A 13,689-nucleotide genomic window follows, 5' to 3' on the forward strand; every position below is an offset into this window, starting at 1 on the left:
CCAAAATGATAACAGCAACTTGTGAAACCTGTTTGTTTCACCCGGAAGTAAAAAACTGCCTCTGTCGAATATGTTTAATTGCTCTTTGACACCTGTGGTGGCTTGATATTTATGGCACAATCACCCTTATGTCATTTGGCCCCTTTCTTTAAGCCGCCACTTTGAATAATTTTAAATATTTCTCCCGGGTTAAAGTTGAACCGGAGCTTTCTATTGTGTTGTAGGCCACTGTCGTCATGGCTCCTAAGGCGGCCAAAGCCCCTGTGACTTGCAATTGGGTTCCATCCACAGTGACAAAAAGCAAACTTGCCGAGTTTGTGAAGTCTGGCCATCTGCCAAAGAGGGAGGTCATGTCTTACCATGCCCCTAACCCATCTGAGGAAATACCTCAACCCAAAGACAGGGAGGTAGTAGTTTTTACGGATCACATGAGCCGGGGATTTGCTCCTCCCGGTTCAAAATTCTTCAGGGAGGTTTTGAATTTCTTTGATCTTAGACCTCAAGACATCGGACCCAACTCTGTGTCAAATATTTGCAATTTCCAAGTCTTCTGCGAGGTGTACCTGGGAGAAGAGCCAAGTCTGCTATTGTTCAGGGAACTTTTCTACATGAACCGGCAAAATGAACGTGCCAATGGGCCGAGTCTTGAGCTTGGCGGCATCTCAATCCAGCGACGGAGAGATTGCCTTTTTCCTTATGCTGAGCTGCCGAGTCACCCAAAGTCTTGGAACCAAACGTGGTTCTATTGTCAAGATACCTCACCGGCTGATGAGAAGCCCCTGCCCAGCTTTCGTGCCCTGCGCCTCGAATCTAATCATCCGTTGGCAGATAAGTTATCCATTGTTGAGCGCCTGCCCCTCAACCCTACCATCAGGAAGATCAAAGCTCTTCTAGGGAACGGTTTAAACGGTATCGATCTGGTTCGAGTCTGGGTCACCTAGCGGATACTACCATTAAGCCGCCGCTCCGGCTTAATGTGCACCTACACAGGCGAAAAGGATGACCCAATGCGTCAAAGTCCTGATGATCTCCCAGATGATGTTATAGATGCTACAGTCCAATCTCTGTTGAAGGAGGGTGCTGTGACCAGTAATGCCTTCGGCTTACTTCCCTTCTGCAAGAAGAACCCGGCCCCTGCGGTAAGTTATCAATCTTCAAAAATACTCTTCAACATGTTATGTCTTCTTGTATTTATGATTCCTTATCTTTTTCCACAGGCTGATGACAATTTCTGGAAGGTCAAGTATGACCACGAGGCCGCCAAGCAAGCCAGGGCAGCCAAGAAAACTGAAAGAAAAACTGCCAAGACGGGAACTTCAAGGAAGAAGAAACCCAGTGCTTCCGACTTGTTCAAATTGGACGATACTTCTTCGTCTGATGAAGAGGTAATTCTTTAATTTTCTTAACTCCCCTGTTGCTATTTTACTGACATTCTATCCTTTCAGGAGGATACGGGGAACAGTCAAGCAGTTGAAGAAGAGGTAACTATATTCTCTTCCGACTCAGAGCCTTTGCCAACACAAAAACTCCGAAGGGTGACCTGGAAAGTAAGATTTTCACATCCTCTAGCTTACCAAGATCCTCAATTTCTTTTGAAGCAACAACAGCTTGAGAACCGGAGGCAAACTCGGGCCACTCAAGACGCCGAACTCTCCTCCGGTTTACCTGATGTAACCAGGAAGCATCGAATCGAGGTTACCTCCAATTTACATTCTGCTTTTCCTTTGGCGGGTCTAATTCGCCAACCTCTCAATTCATCTGACTCCAATTATCAGAGTGCTTCTCCGTCTTCCGACGAGTCGATGCAATCAAACATGCCGGTTTTTAAAACAGCTCCCGGGTAATGCAACCATTCTTACTGTAAGTATTTCCATACTTATACGTTGATACTCATCCTTCCACTTTGATTGACAGCTTGCAAGTGAAGCCTAGCAAGAGGGCAAAGAAGAACAAGCCGTCCCAAGACCCGGTGGTTCCTGAACCGGCAATTGACTCATCCGTTCCCGACGGCTCCACTCATCAGCCACCGCCTGAACCGGCTCTTGATATTCCGGTGTCAACCTCTGACCCGCCTGCAGAAAACGTTGTCCACAATTCTGATAACCCAAAAATTCCTAGCCCGGTCAAGACGACTTATCCTGAAGTTGAGTTCCTAAAGAGCCAATATGTTGCGCCGGACCAGCCTACTGTTCTTGCTCAATGCACTGCCAAGGAGGAGTTTGCTCAACATCGGAAAGCCAAACAGGCCATCACTGATTATACTCACCTAAGCATTGGTGATATAGTCTCGGGCTATCTGAACCAAGTGCACAATAGCCGTGACCTGGAAATTGACATGGTGAAGCAAATACAACATAAATCTGAGGTATAACTTTAACTTTTCCTGAACCTTACTTACTGTACCAGCCCCCAAGTCTATTGCTTATGAATGAATATGCTATAGACTTACAAATCTATTTACTGTTAGTATGTCCGGTTTAAAGTAAATACATTTAACCCGGTGATAGCATGAAACTTTGAATTGACACATTAGTCCCCAAGTGACAAGTATCTTTACTTGTAAAATGCTTGAGACTTCAGTATATATGGCTTGGCAGATAAGTTAAAAAAATTCTTTGAGCATACATTAGCCCCCAAGTGCCAAATATCTTTACTTGTAAAGTGTTTGGGACTTGACTGTTACCTTATCATGATCCTTACCATAATTTCCTGCCAATACAGGCTACCATAAGTCAATTTGAATCAGAGATTGCTGACCTGAAGAGCCAACTGAAGCTTCAAGAGCTTGAAACTCAAAAAGCAAACTCCAAGTTTGAATTCAGCATCTCTGAACAAGAGAAATTGAAGAAAAATTTTGAATCGGAGAAAAAAGCTTGGGTTGATGAAAGGGCTTCATTAGTGACTCGGGCCGAATTGGCAGAAGCATCTCTTGCAGAGGCAACAACCGAACTGTCCGACTTAAAGCGGCAGATATCCCAAATGGTCTCAGCCATCTTCGGTAAGTCCCTCCAAAAAACCTTAAACATTGTAATCTTCCAAGGATTTATTGTGATGATTATCTCCGGCTTATTGTTATGCTTGTGACCATACAGGCTCCAGGAGTACCAACCTCAAGCAAAACATGTTGATCAAGCTCAAGGCGGTTTACACCCTTGTAGAACAGCTGTACACCGAGTCACAACGTGCCTTGGACGTTGTAGCTTTATCAACTCCACATCCCCGCCTTCTGCAAGACGTATTGAAGAGCCTCGCTTTTCTTCCTCAGCGGATCCAAGATCTAAGGCGGGCGTCCTCAAGAGCCGGAGCCGTAGCCGCATTGAGTCGGGCTAAAGCATGGCTCCCAGAACTAGACCCGGCCGACCTTACCCTTGGATACCCAAGTCTGAAGGAGGACGGTACTGCCTTTGATGACCATGACTTCAATGCCTGTGTCAAAGCCATACGTCCCGTGGCGACCCTTATTGGAAACAACACAGATCTTAGCAAGTATGCACCGGCTTATGACAGTGAAAACCGGAGAATCCCAAACGCTCCATATGATCAAATCAGCCTGATCCCTCCAACGCGTAAGCATACCTTTGCCCCTGAAGTGGACCCGGCCGGTTTAATAGATGATGAGGCTGAATTTGAAGCCTTAAGCGGCATTGACTGGTCCTCGTCCACCTTCCAGGACAAAGCAACCGACGGAGAGGCAGAGAAGGATAACCCGGAGCCATCAAGCCCGCCAAACGAGTGAGCTGCCAGGCGTCTTACCTTTTGCCCAAACGATGCTTCACTTATTCAGACTCGGGGAGTCTTGTAAAAACTTCTCAATGTTTGCCATGCCTTCGTGCATGTTTATGGCGCTTAACGATTTCGTAAGCCGTCATTAGCCTATATTTCCCAGCTTATGTTGATTGTTTGCCCCCTTGAAGTTAAATTTTCCTGCCTTACTCTGCACATAAAGCAAACAAAACTTTCTTGGGCGGTTTACTGCTCCAGGGGTTTATAAAGTATTGAAAACCCGGAACATAACACAAAAAACATCATGTACAGACCGATTTATGAGTACTTATACTCACAATAGCACACCAGCGAACCCTTTGGTAACCTTCCCGGTTCATATGTACCTGACACTTGTAGGACTTGGGGTAGTCAATACTTGAACCGGAAGGACCAAGTCTCATTTCCTCAAGTGACTTGTAGTTAGCACACTCTTGAATCATCAGTGCCAGAGTATCAAATGAAGAATCTAGCGATCTCAGCAATTTCTTCACCACCTCATGGTCAGTGATGTCAGTGGCGCCAAGCGCTTGAAGCTCATTTGAGATGTCGGTGAGGCGATCGAAGGTTTGCTGAACATTTTCATTGTCGAGTCTTTTGAAGCGGTTGAAGAGATTGCAAAGAACGTCAACACGAGAGTCACGTTGAGTTGAGACTCCTTCATTCACTTTGAACAACCTATCCTAGATAAGCTTAGCAGTTTCCAAAGCACTCACTCTTCCATACTATACTTTGCTCAGATGGACACATATGATATTATTCGCTTGAGAATCGAGTTGCTTGAATCTCTTCACATCAGTAGCGTTCAGAGAAGGTGTGACTGAGGGAACACTATTTTCCACAACATACCAGAGATCGTTGTCAATTGCCTCAAGATGCATTCGCATCTTATTCTTCCAGTAGGGGTAGTCCGTTCCATCGAAGGTAGGACACCCAGCAGAGACCTTGATCATACCTGCGGTCGACATAACTAAAACTCCAGGCGGTTAAACCAAAATCACACAGAACAAGGGAGTACCTCGCTCTGATACCAATTGAAAGTGCGTTATATCGATTAGAGGGAGGGTGAATAGGCGATTTTTATGAATTCTTCACTGAGGAATTTGCTGGTGAGGAAATTCCTAAATGAAGAACTACTTGCAGCGGAATAAGTACTCAGAAGTAAACATAACAGAATACAAGCATAGTCATCATGACAAGATGAAGACAAGTACAGAGTACAGAAAGCGTAAACACAGGATAACACAAGAAAGAAGACGGACAGACTGAAGAAATTGAACTGAGGAAATTGAGAAAGTCTTCAGTCAAAGTCTTCAAACAGATATGAATAGGCACACAACAACAGACATGGGGAAATGAAAGAGTTGAGGAAATAGAACCAATAAGCTCGGTGAAGACAATGATTTGGTAGACTAGTTCCAACTGTTGTCTCAGTTATACATCTGGTTGGAGTGGCTGAGTATTTAAACTCGAGGACACCCAGTCACGGACACACAGTCCTCACTGTATTCTATTTGAGCTAAGGTCACACAGACCTCGCCCAATCACTAGTGGTAAGTCTTCAGGTGACTTCCGAACCTTCACAAACTCGGTCACTCGGCAATCCACAATTCCTCTTGGATGCTCTAGACCTTGACGCCTAACCGTCTGGAAGAAGCACAGTCTTCAAAGGAAACAAGCGTCGGATCCACGCGGGATCAATCTCTTCAGTGATGCTCAATCACTTTGGGTTTGTAGGTGTTGGGTTTGGGTTTTCCTCACTTGATGATTTTTGCTCAAAGTCCTCGGAGGATGGGATGCTCTCAAATGACAAGTGTCAGTTTCTCTCGGAGCAGCCAACCAGCTAGTGGTTGTAGGGGGCGGCTATTTATAGCCTAGGGAGCAGCCCGATATGATAAGACATAAATGCCCTTGTCTGATATGACCGTTAGGTGGGTAGATATTTTGGAACAACTGGCGCAAAGCATGGCAACGGTCGGAATTCTGACTATCAAAATCCTCAGGGCTATCATGTTCCTCACTGTGTAGGCAATTCGCACTGGCGAATTCCTAACTCCTCAGTCAGAACAAATTCCTCAAAGACCAGAAGAACTTCGTCTCTGTCACTAAAGAATATGATTGAACTGTATGAGATTTCCAATGGCTTCACTTGAAGGGATTGGTAGGTGTAGGATTTTGAGTTGAGCATCACATGGAAATTTTTTCTTAGTATTTCCTCGACCCCCTTTAACAGTACGGTGTTTCCTATGACTCAAGAAATAGAAAATGAAACTACGAAAACAAAAGTCTTCACGCTTCATGTTCCTCGAATGATTGCCAAGTCTTCAAGATCACACCAATTTCTTCACTTTCAAAGTCTTCAGAAAGTCTTCAGAAATCCAAAGTCTTCAGTTGAAGAACTTCATTTTTAGGGGCCGACTTTCTCTGTAAATATCAAACCCCTCATAGACTTATAGACCTGTGTACACTCACAAACGCATCAGTCCCTTAACCTATAAGTCTTCACTACACCAAAATCACTAAGGGGCACTATATGCACTTACATCTTACCAAAATCAATAATATGGTGGGATGAGCTATATGTCATACACGACTGGTGTTGAACCACAAGAATATGTATGCCCCCGTTACAACGCACATATAGTTAATTAATAATATTTTAGCCATTAAAACATGCCCCTTATTTACCCTTATCCGAGAGGCCACAACTCACCTCTGGCTGCCTCACACTGCACACCCCCATGCATCATTTGGGAAAGGAGAAAGAAAACTTCGTAATCTCATTGGGGACATGCGTACGGCCTTCACCTCCATCCGCCAGGCAACGCCACAAGGCACGGGCGCTCCGGTCGCTAGGATTTTGGCTAGAGACGAGTGAACTGGCTGAATAATACCGCTGCAGTCGGCAGAGTGTGATGGTTGGGTCATGTTGCTTGCCAATGGGCAATGAGCCTAATATTTCGGTATTTAACTATGGCAGGCAAATTGAATCTCTCCTCCCTCACAAGTGTTGCAGTTAGTAAATCCCTCCACCACCGCCGTTGACAGAGACAACAAGCATAGCTGACAACCACTTGTCACAAGGTGCCAAACGAATGGAACAAGCACAATCACCAACCGTTTGTCAAGAAGGTTCCATAAGAGCAAGAGCATGTCCCCACGAAGGCGGCAACCCTCGCTCCCAATGAAGCTCGCACCTCTCGACGTTGTGTCATCTTCCAGGAGCTTCATCGTGAGGTCAATCACACATCCTTTGCCTCAGGTGAGCACTTTTCTCTATTTTGTGTTCTTAGACCCTCATAGGATCCCTAGAGAGTTCAATTTGGTAGTGAAACAAGTTGTAGCAGGGTGGACTAATATCATCTAAGTCAACAATTTTGACGTGTTGGATCATGTGATGTACTTGGGATTGCATTATTGAGCGAGTGTAGTCGTGAAAATTGCAATGATATTTCATTCGATTGTTTGGTGGATCATGGGGGCTAAGAGTAGGTTAGGCCAATAGGGACAATTGGCTCCTCTCTCCCAATTTGGCATACCTTTCATATCACGGGGTTGATCAGAACTTTTAAGAGCGCACTATGTTACTGCAACCCAAGTGTAGACTAGGTCTCCTGCTTCCACAAAATATCCTACACCAATGCTTGGTTCATCTATGATAGTGGTTTTGATGTTAAATTGAGTGTTTATGACTTGATATTATTATGAATCGAGGTCTAATTTTAAAATTGTCGTTTGTACCATTTTTATTGCAGCTGAGAGCAATACTACTCCTATCCAACGAGCAGTGTGGTGGCACCCACTCTCCTTGGTTGTGTGGATGGTGAGGGGTGGGTTATCCTTGTCTTGTTTCTTGTGTTTTAAGTGGTGGCTCTCAGATCTTTATCCGGAGTCCTAGATTTTGTGGTGGCCGACCACCCTTAGGGGTTGGTGGGCAACCTTGGTACTTCATGTGGCACGGGCGATATTTCAAGTGAAAGCTTCGGTGCCGACAGAGATGGTACTTTCAGGTGTCGCTTCCCTCTTGGGGGCACCATTATGGTCCTCCTCCCCATGCTAAGGCTCAAGGTAAAAACTCTATAATGTTGTTTTTGTCTCTGCGGCAATGCGCACCGTCATCACTATCTTTAGGGGCGGGGGAGGGGGGCATTGCGCAACTCAAGTTCCAGTCACATTACGTCGGCTTCTTAGGGAAAGAATATATCCTAGCTTAAAGTGGTCGGTCTTGCTTGCCTCCTACCTTATATATGTGACCTCCTTGTCACCATTCTTGGTCCTTGATATTCGCAAGCAGGGTCGGCGCTCCTCGATCCGGAATGAGAGGGCTATGTGCACTCTTTGGTAATAGTCTGTGTGAGCGGTGCGACGTTGTCCCGCGGTTTTTAAACGAGACTTGGTCTTGTTCTTCATCAGTGGTCTCAGGTGCTTCTGTTGAGATGTGGCTACTTCTATATTTATGACCGACATCGAGATGGTGGCAGTTAGTAGTGCATCTGTGCATTGTTATTTGTTACTCTTTGTGTTGTCATTTTCTTTCTTTGATCTGCTTTATAAAGGGGGTTTCCTCATCATCTTGTTCATTTCGGATGTATGGCTTTATTCATAAAGTAGGATGGAAGCCTCTTTTGAGTGACTATATAAGGTACCTGATGTTGCCTCATGAATATTTCCAGGTTTAGTTATGCTTTTCTTGTTTGTGAATGATAATCGTGACAAGCTTGTAAGTAAAATATCATGTACTTAGTAGGGCACCCTATACCATTCTAGGAAGAAAATGCAACACTCGCAGACAATACTTTGGAGTGCATGGATATGTTAGAAAAATATCTTTTTCCTTTGCCTACCTTAATACGTAGTTTTTGAATCTTGTTGGAAGCAATGGAAGAGCCATTTTTAAGAGCATCTACAGCTGGGCTCCCCACCCCCAGTACGCCTATACAAATGACCCAGTCATGGATCGGTAAAAAATCGACCATACCGGCCCTATAGGCCCGGGCAGATCGACAACCATCATATCCAAGTCTGAGATAAATATGGGGAGTCCCAAGTGTGCCCAGGTGCGACCGCCACGTCAGACAAGAAAGGCCGAATCCACCGCAAATTGCACGAAATGACCAAGTCCACCAAATCCACCGCCCTCCGTTCACCATTTCCCCGCAACCGAGTCATCGTTGTCGTCATCCCTTCCCCCCATTCGCACCGCTGACCCTCATCTGCCGCCCTAGATGTCAACACTAGGTACCCCGGCCACCACCGCCTCCATTGATGTTGCACAAGCATCGCCCGTGGCTCCTGCCTGCAAGCCGAAGAATGTCGTCCGGAGAGAGCGGCGAAAGAAACAGAGCGAGAGGGAAGTGGTGTGGCACAAGGGGTTCAAGACACCAATGTTGTGGACCTCGAGGAGAATGTGTCAACTCTGTTATGCCTGCCCCTAACCTCGTCCATCCTGCCGCTGACAAGGAAGGCGCCGTCCACTCGGCACGCAGCCGACGATGATCCGACAACCATATGGGTGATTCCCAGACTATTTTCCGCCAAAGCATGTGGTGAAGGAGAACATGTGTGACTTGCCACAACTCCAACATGCGTGGGCAAGCACATGCAACACCAATACCCGGTCTGCCCATGTCTTGTTTGACGAAATGTCATAGTAGGATACAATACATTTTTTTCTCCTTTCGGATAATTACCTTGCATATGCCATTGAATCATTTAGCCGCACATGTCATTGTATCAATTTGTTGCATATACCGTTAGTTTATTTGCAATCATGATAATTTTAGGACATGATCAATGAGAATCAAGAACCTACCCAAACGGACTATGAATTAACGGATCCAATTTGTCCTACATTTGAAGTTCGGGGAGCATCAAACCCCAACAATAAAAGAAATGCATAGAAACCCAATCCAAGAGGGACGGATTTCATAACATTTGAGGATATCTTGTTTCTTATATCTTGGTTGACCACAAGCATGGTCTGTATATGTGGCACATAGCAAAAGGGAAACACGTTAGAAAAAGATTTGGAAGCATTATCATGAACACAAGCAATATGTGGGAGCCGCATCCTATCATTACCATCCTCAATGTGACCTCTCTGAAGCATCGATGGTCCATCATTCAAGGGGAAGGAACATGTATGTCGGCTACTATGCACACATGATTGGCCAACCTCAAAGTGGGATGGGAATCTCAACTCACGTAAGTTGAATTGCTTTCTCATCATTTGAATTACTTGTTTTTTGTTGAATTCTCATTGTTATACTTATTGTTTGCTAGATGGTGGTGACGGCCACTATGTAGCATCGAACGGAAAAGAAGCCATTTGGTTTTCGCCATTGTTGGGTGCTATTGGATGGCAAACGAAAGTGGATACAATGTGGATGATCTCAAGGCTGGCAAGAGGAAGAATGATGGATCAAGTTTCCACCAATCAATTGGGTTGGATGACATAGAGGGGGGAAGTTGTATGGGAGAATGGAAAATCCACCATGCCAATGAATAACCGGTAAGTGTTGGAAAACAAGTGGGAGAAGGGGAGGGTTGCCTATGAAACCGCAGTGACAAAAATGTCTACCACATGGACGGGCATATATTTTCCCCAAAAGGGAGAACAAAGAAAGACGAGAGGTACAAGCTCATGTTGGATGCGCAAGAAAAAGGATGGGTTGGGAACGAGATAGGGCAAACAACAATTACAAATTGAAAGCTATAAGTTAACAATTAAATGGGAGAAAATAGAGTTGGAGAAGAAAGAAGTATATCTCAAATGGGAGATTGAGAAGGCCGAGACTTTTGGATCAATAGAGATCGAGAAGGAGAAGTTGCAACTAGCTCGAGACACGTAGGATTCTAGGATAATGTTGGTGGAAGCAAGCCTCTTGGATGCAGAAGCAAAGAAGTGGCTTGAGGGAAGGAAGAAGGAGATCAACGAACATAGGGAGTACGAGAGGGGGGGGGGAGCGGATGTGGCAGCAGCGGAAGCAGAACGACAGTGGCCGTGGCAGAGCAAGCGACACAGATGTTGTCCGACCAGTGATCCATCACATGGGGCAGTTGTGGCTCGGAATTGAATTTTATTTTGGCCTATCCTGGTTGTTGAACTATGATTTATTTTTCTTTGTTACATTGTTGAACTGTTGATAAATTTGTGTGCTATATGATCCATGTGGATGGATTGCATGGATTTAAGGTTTTAAATTTGTGGAGTGTGGCTGCCCGATAGGCAATATGAGAGGTCGTCTGGCGCCGTCCGCGGTCGAACCCGGACGCGCCCGTGGATGTTTAAGGGGCCGGATTTACTAAACAATGATGTGCATCATCTCATCCAAACTTGCATATTTTTTAAATGTTTCCCTAGAGTCAGGAAAAATCAAAAGATAGAATCAAAGGATTTCTCGAAGAAACATACTTCCTCCGTTTTTATTTACTCTGCATATTAGAGTTGACTGAAGTCAAACTTCGTAAAGTTTGACCAAGTTTATAGAAAATAATATAGACATTTATCATAATAAATCTATACGATGTGAAAGTCAATTCAATAATAAATCTAATATTGTTCATTTGTTATTTTATATCTTAATATTTTTGTTTATAAACTTGGTCAAAGTTTGTAAAGCTTGACTTTGACCAAAGCTAATATGCGAACTAAATAAAAACGGAGGAAGTATCTTTCATGCAGCAATTATAAGAGAGAGGAGTTGCATGCATGCACATTTTTTATTCTTCTTTTTTGGGCCCATTGATATCATCAATAGCAGTGTTTTCGTTGAGAGTGGCGTAAAGTGAAAAAGGACATTTTTTGTGGCCTGTGTAAAAGAGACAATTTTCGACGCTTAATTATAACTATTCACGAGGCATTTTTTTTATCTTTTTATACATGCCACAAACAATGTCCATTTTCACCGAATTTTTGTGTGTAAACATAGGATGACCGATGTACACTTGGGATTTTTTCTTGAATTTTTTTAGCATTTTGAAGTGTGTTTTTTTGCACATATTCCATAATAGGTGTATCTGTACCTAGGAGCCAAAACGCCACTCTCCAAAACGCGACACTCTTTCTCTATCCCCTAACATGTGATATTCCACTAGTAGAAAACAGAGCTTTAAAACCGGTTCGTAAGGGCCTTTAGTGCCGGTTCTGCAACCGACACTAAAGGGTGGAGACTAAAGCCCCCCCCCCCCCTTTGTACCGGTTCGGCACGAACCACCACTAAAGGCCCACCACGTGGCGTGAGCTCGCGCCGTGGTATGTGGGACCTTTAGTAAAGGTATTTTTTTGATTTTTTTTTAAATTTTATAAAAAATATTTGATTTTCTTTTTATTTTCAATTTTCTGAATTATTTGATGATTTAGTCTCTAATCACCCCTCTTAACTGCTCAAGTGTGGATCATTCATTTCAAATCGTCTAACTTCTCGGCCGGTCACCCATCCTCTCACTCCCCCAGCCTGAGCACGCTTAACTTCGGAGTTCTATTCCCCCTACTTTCCAAGTCTGCAGTTATTATTTTCCTGACAAATGTAAGCTGTCAATCCTATTAATCCTCAGCAGTTTAGCTTGAGCATTAGGTCACACGTTTCACCGTTTGAGTTTGGAACTATTATTCTAAAAAACAGTTAGTAACACTAATATTTCTTGAATAAGTTTGACCACAGTTTGACCATAGTTTGACCAGATTTGACCAAAATACAAAAAATTGAAATAATTATTTAGTAAATATTCTTAAATAATTATGTTGCAACATTAATACTTCTTGAATAAGTAGTTTGACCATAGTTTGACCAGATTTAACCAAAATTAAAAAAACTGAAATTTGAGCATATCTCTTTTTCCTTTTGGAATTTGAGGATTCTAAAAAATTGCAAACAGTCCGTAGGCCGTCAAAATCGGATGCGGATTTTCATGCTGGATGTTTTGATATATTATACGTTTTTTTTCGATATCGTATGCAAAAGTTATAGCCATTTTACATTTTCCCTACACTTTTTGCAAAACATGTTCAAATTTAAGTTTTTAAATTTTCCTAACTAGTAAATGTAATAATATAACTACTTCTCGAAGAATTTTATTTTTTTTGAATTTTTTATCATTTTCTTTTCTATTTTTAAAACTGAAATGGCGATAGGGGGGGGGGGGTGTTAGAGTTTGAAAATATCCCTACAGTCTCGGTTTGTGTCTCCAACCGGGACTATAGGTCAAACCCCTTCAGTCCCGGTTCGTGGCACGAACCGGTACTAAAGGTTAGCCCTTTAGTACCAGTTTGTGCCACGAACCTGTACTAAAGGTGATCGTGGGGCCCCGGCCTGACGCCAGCCTGCCACCACCCCTTTAGTACCGGTTCGTGGCACGAACCGGTATTAAAGGTTCATAACGAACCGACATTAATGCATAGCCGTTTGAACCGGCACTAATGGTACCATTAGTACCGGGCCAAAATCGAACCGGGACTAACGTGTCTCACATTAGGTCCTTTTTCTACTAGTGTTATGTAGTCATTGAGAATTTCAATCAAACAAATAGATGCCTAATATATTTTGAAATAAAATTATGTTTTACTAAACGCACATGTGTTTTTTCTAGCAAGATTGCTAAAACAAGACCAATATTGAATACAATTTTTTTAATTAATTTTTTGACAACAAATAAATCACCAGGCTTCAAACTTGTTACGTCGAGATTCATTAAATCATGCGAAAAACCAGTACTGTTTTATTTTGTTTCACATAATCTTATTGTTTCACTATATAGCTCGCCATGCTCCGTAGCGTATGATAATGTTGTACACTATTTACCAAAGTGTTTCATTGTATGTAAAAGTTAGTAAATACGAGTACTTTATATCCAGTTTCATTTGGGTGCATCGTGTTCCACCATGTTTTAAAATTTGAATTTTCAAATTTGTTGAAATATAATCGAAAG

The 13,689-nt window shown here is 43.3% G+C and overlaps 1 long non-coding RNA gene across 1 annotated transcript; it reads left to right on the top strand.

The window, feature by feature from the left end:
• The first annotated feature begins 1,293 nt into the window (after positions 1–1,293).
• LOC119336950 lies at positions 1,294–1,672 on the top strand. The gene is made up of 3 exons (XR_005162930.1): positions 1,294–1,385; positions 1,446–1,481; positions 1,599–1,672. It is a non-coding gene; the product is annotated as an uncharacterized LOC119336950 (long non-coding RNA).
• The last annotated feature ends 12,017 nt before the right edge of the window (positions 1,673–13,689 follow it).

This window comes from Triticum dicoccoides, chromosome 7B (assembly GCF_002162155.2).
Source record: "Triticum dicoccoides isolate Atlit2015 ecotype Zavitan chromosome 7B, WEW_v2.0, whole genome shotgun sequence".
Taxonomy (NCBI): Eukaryota; Viridiplantae; Streptophyta; class Magnoliopsida; order Poales; family Poaceae; genus Triticum; species Triticum dicoccoides.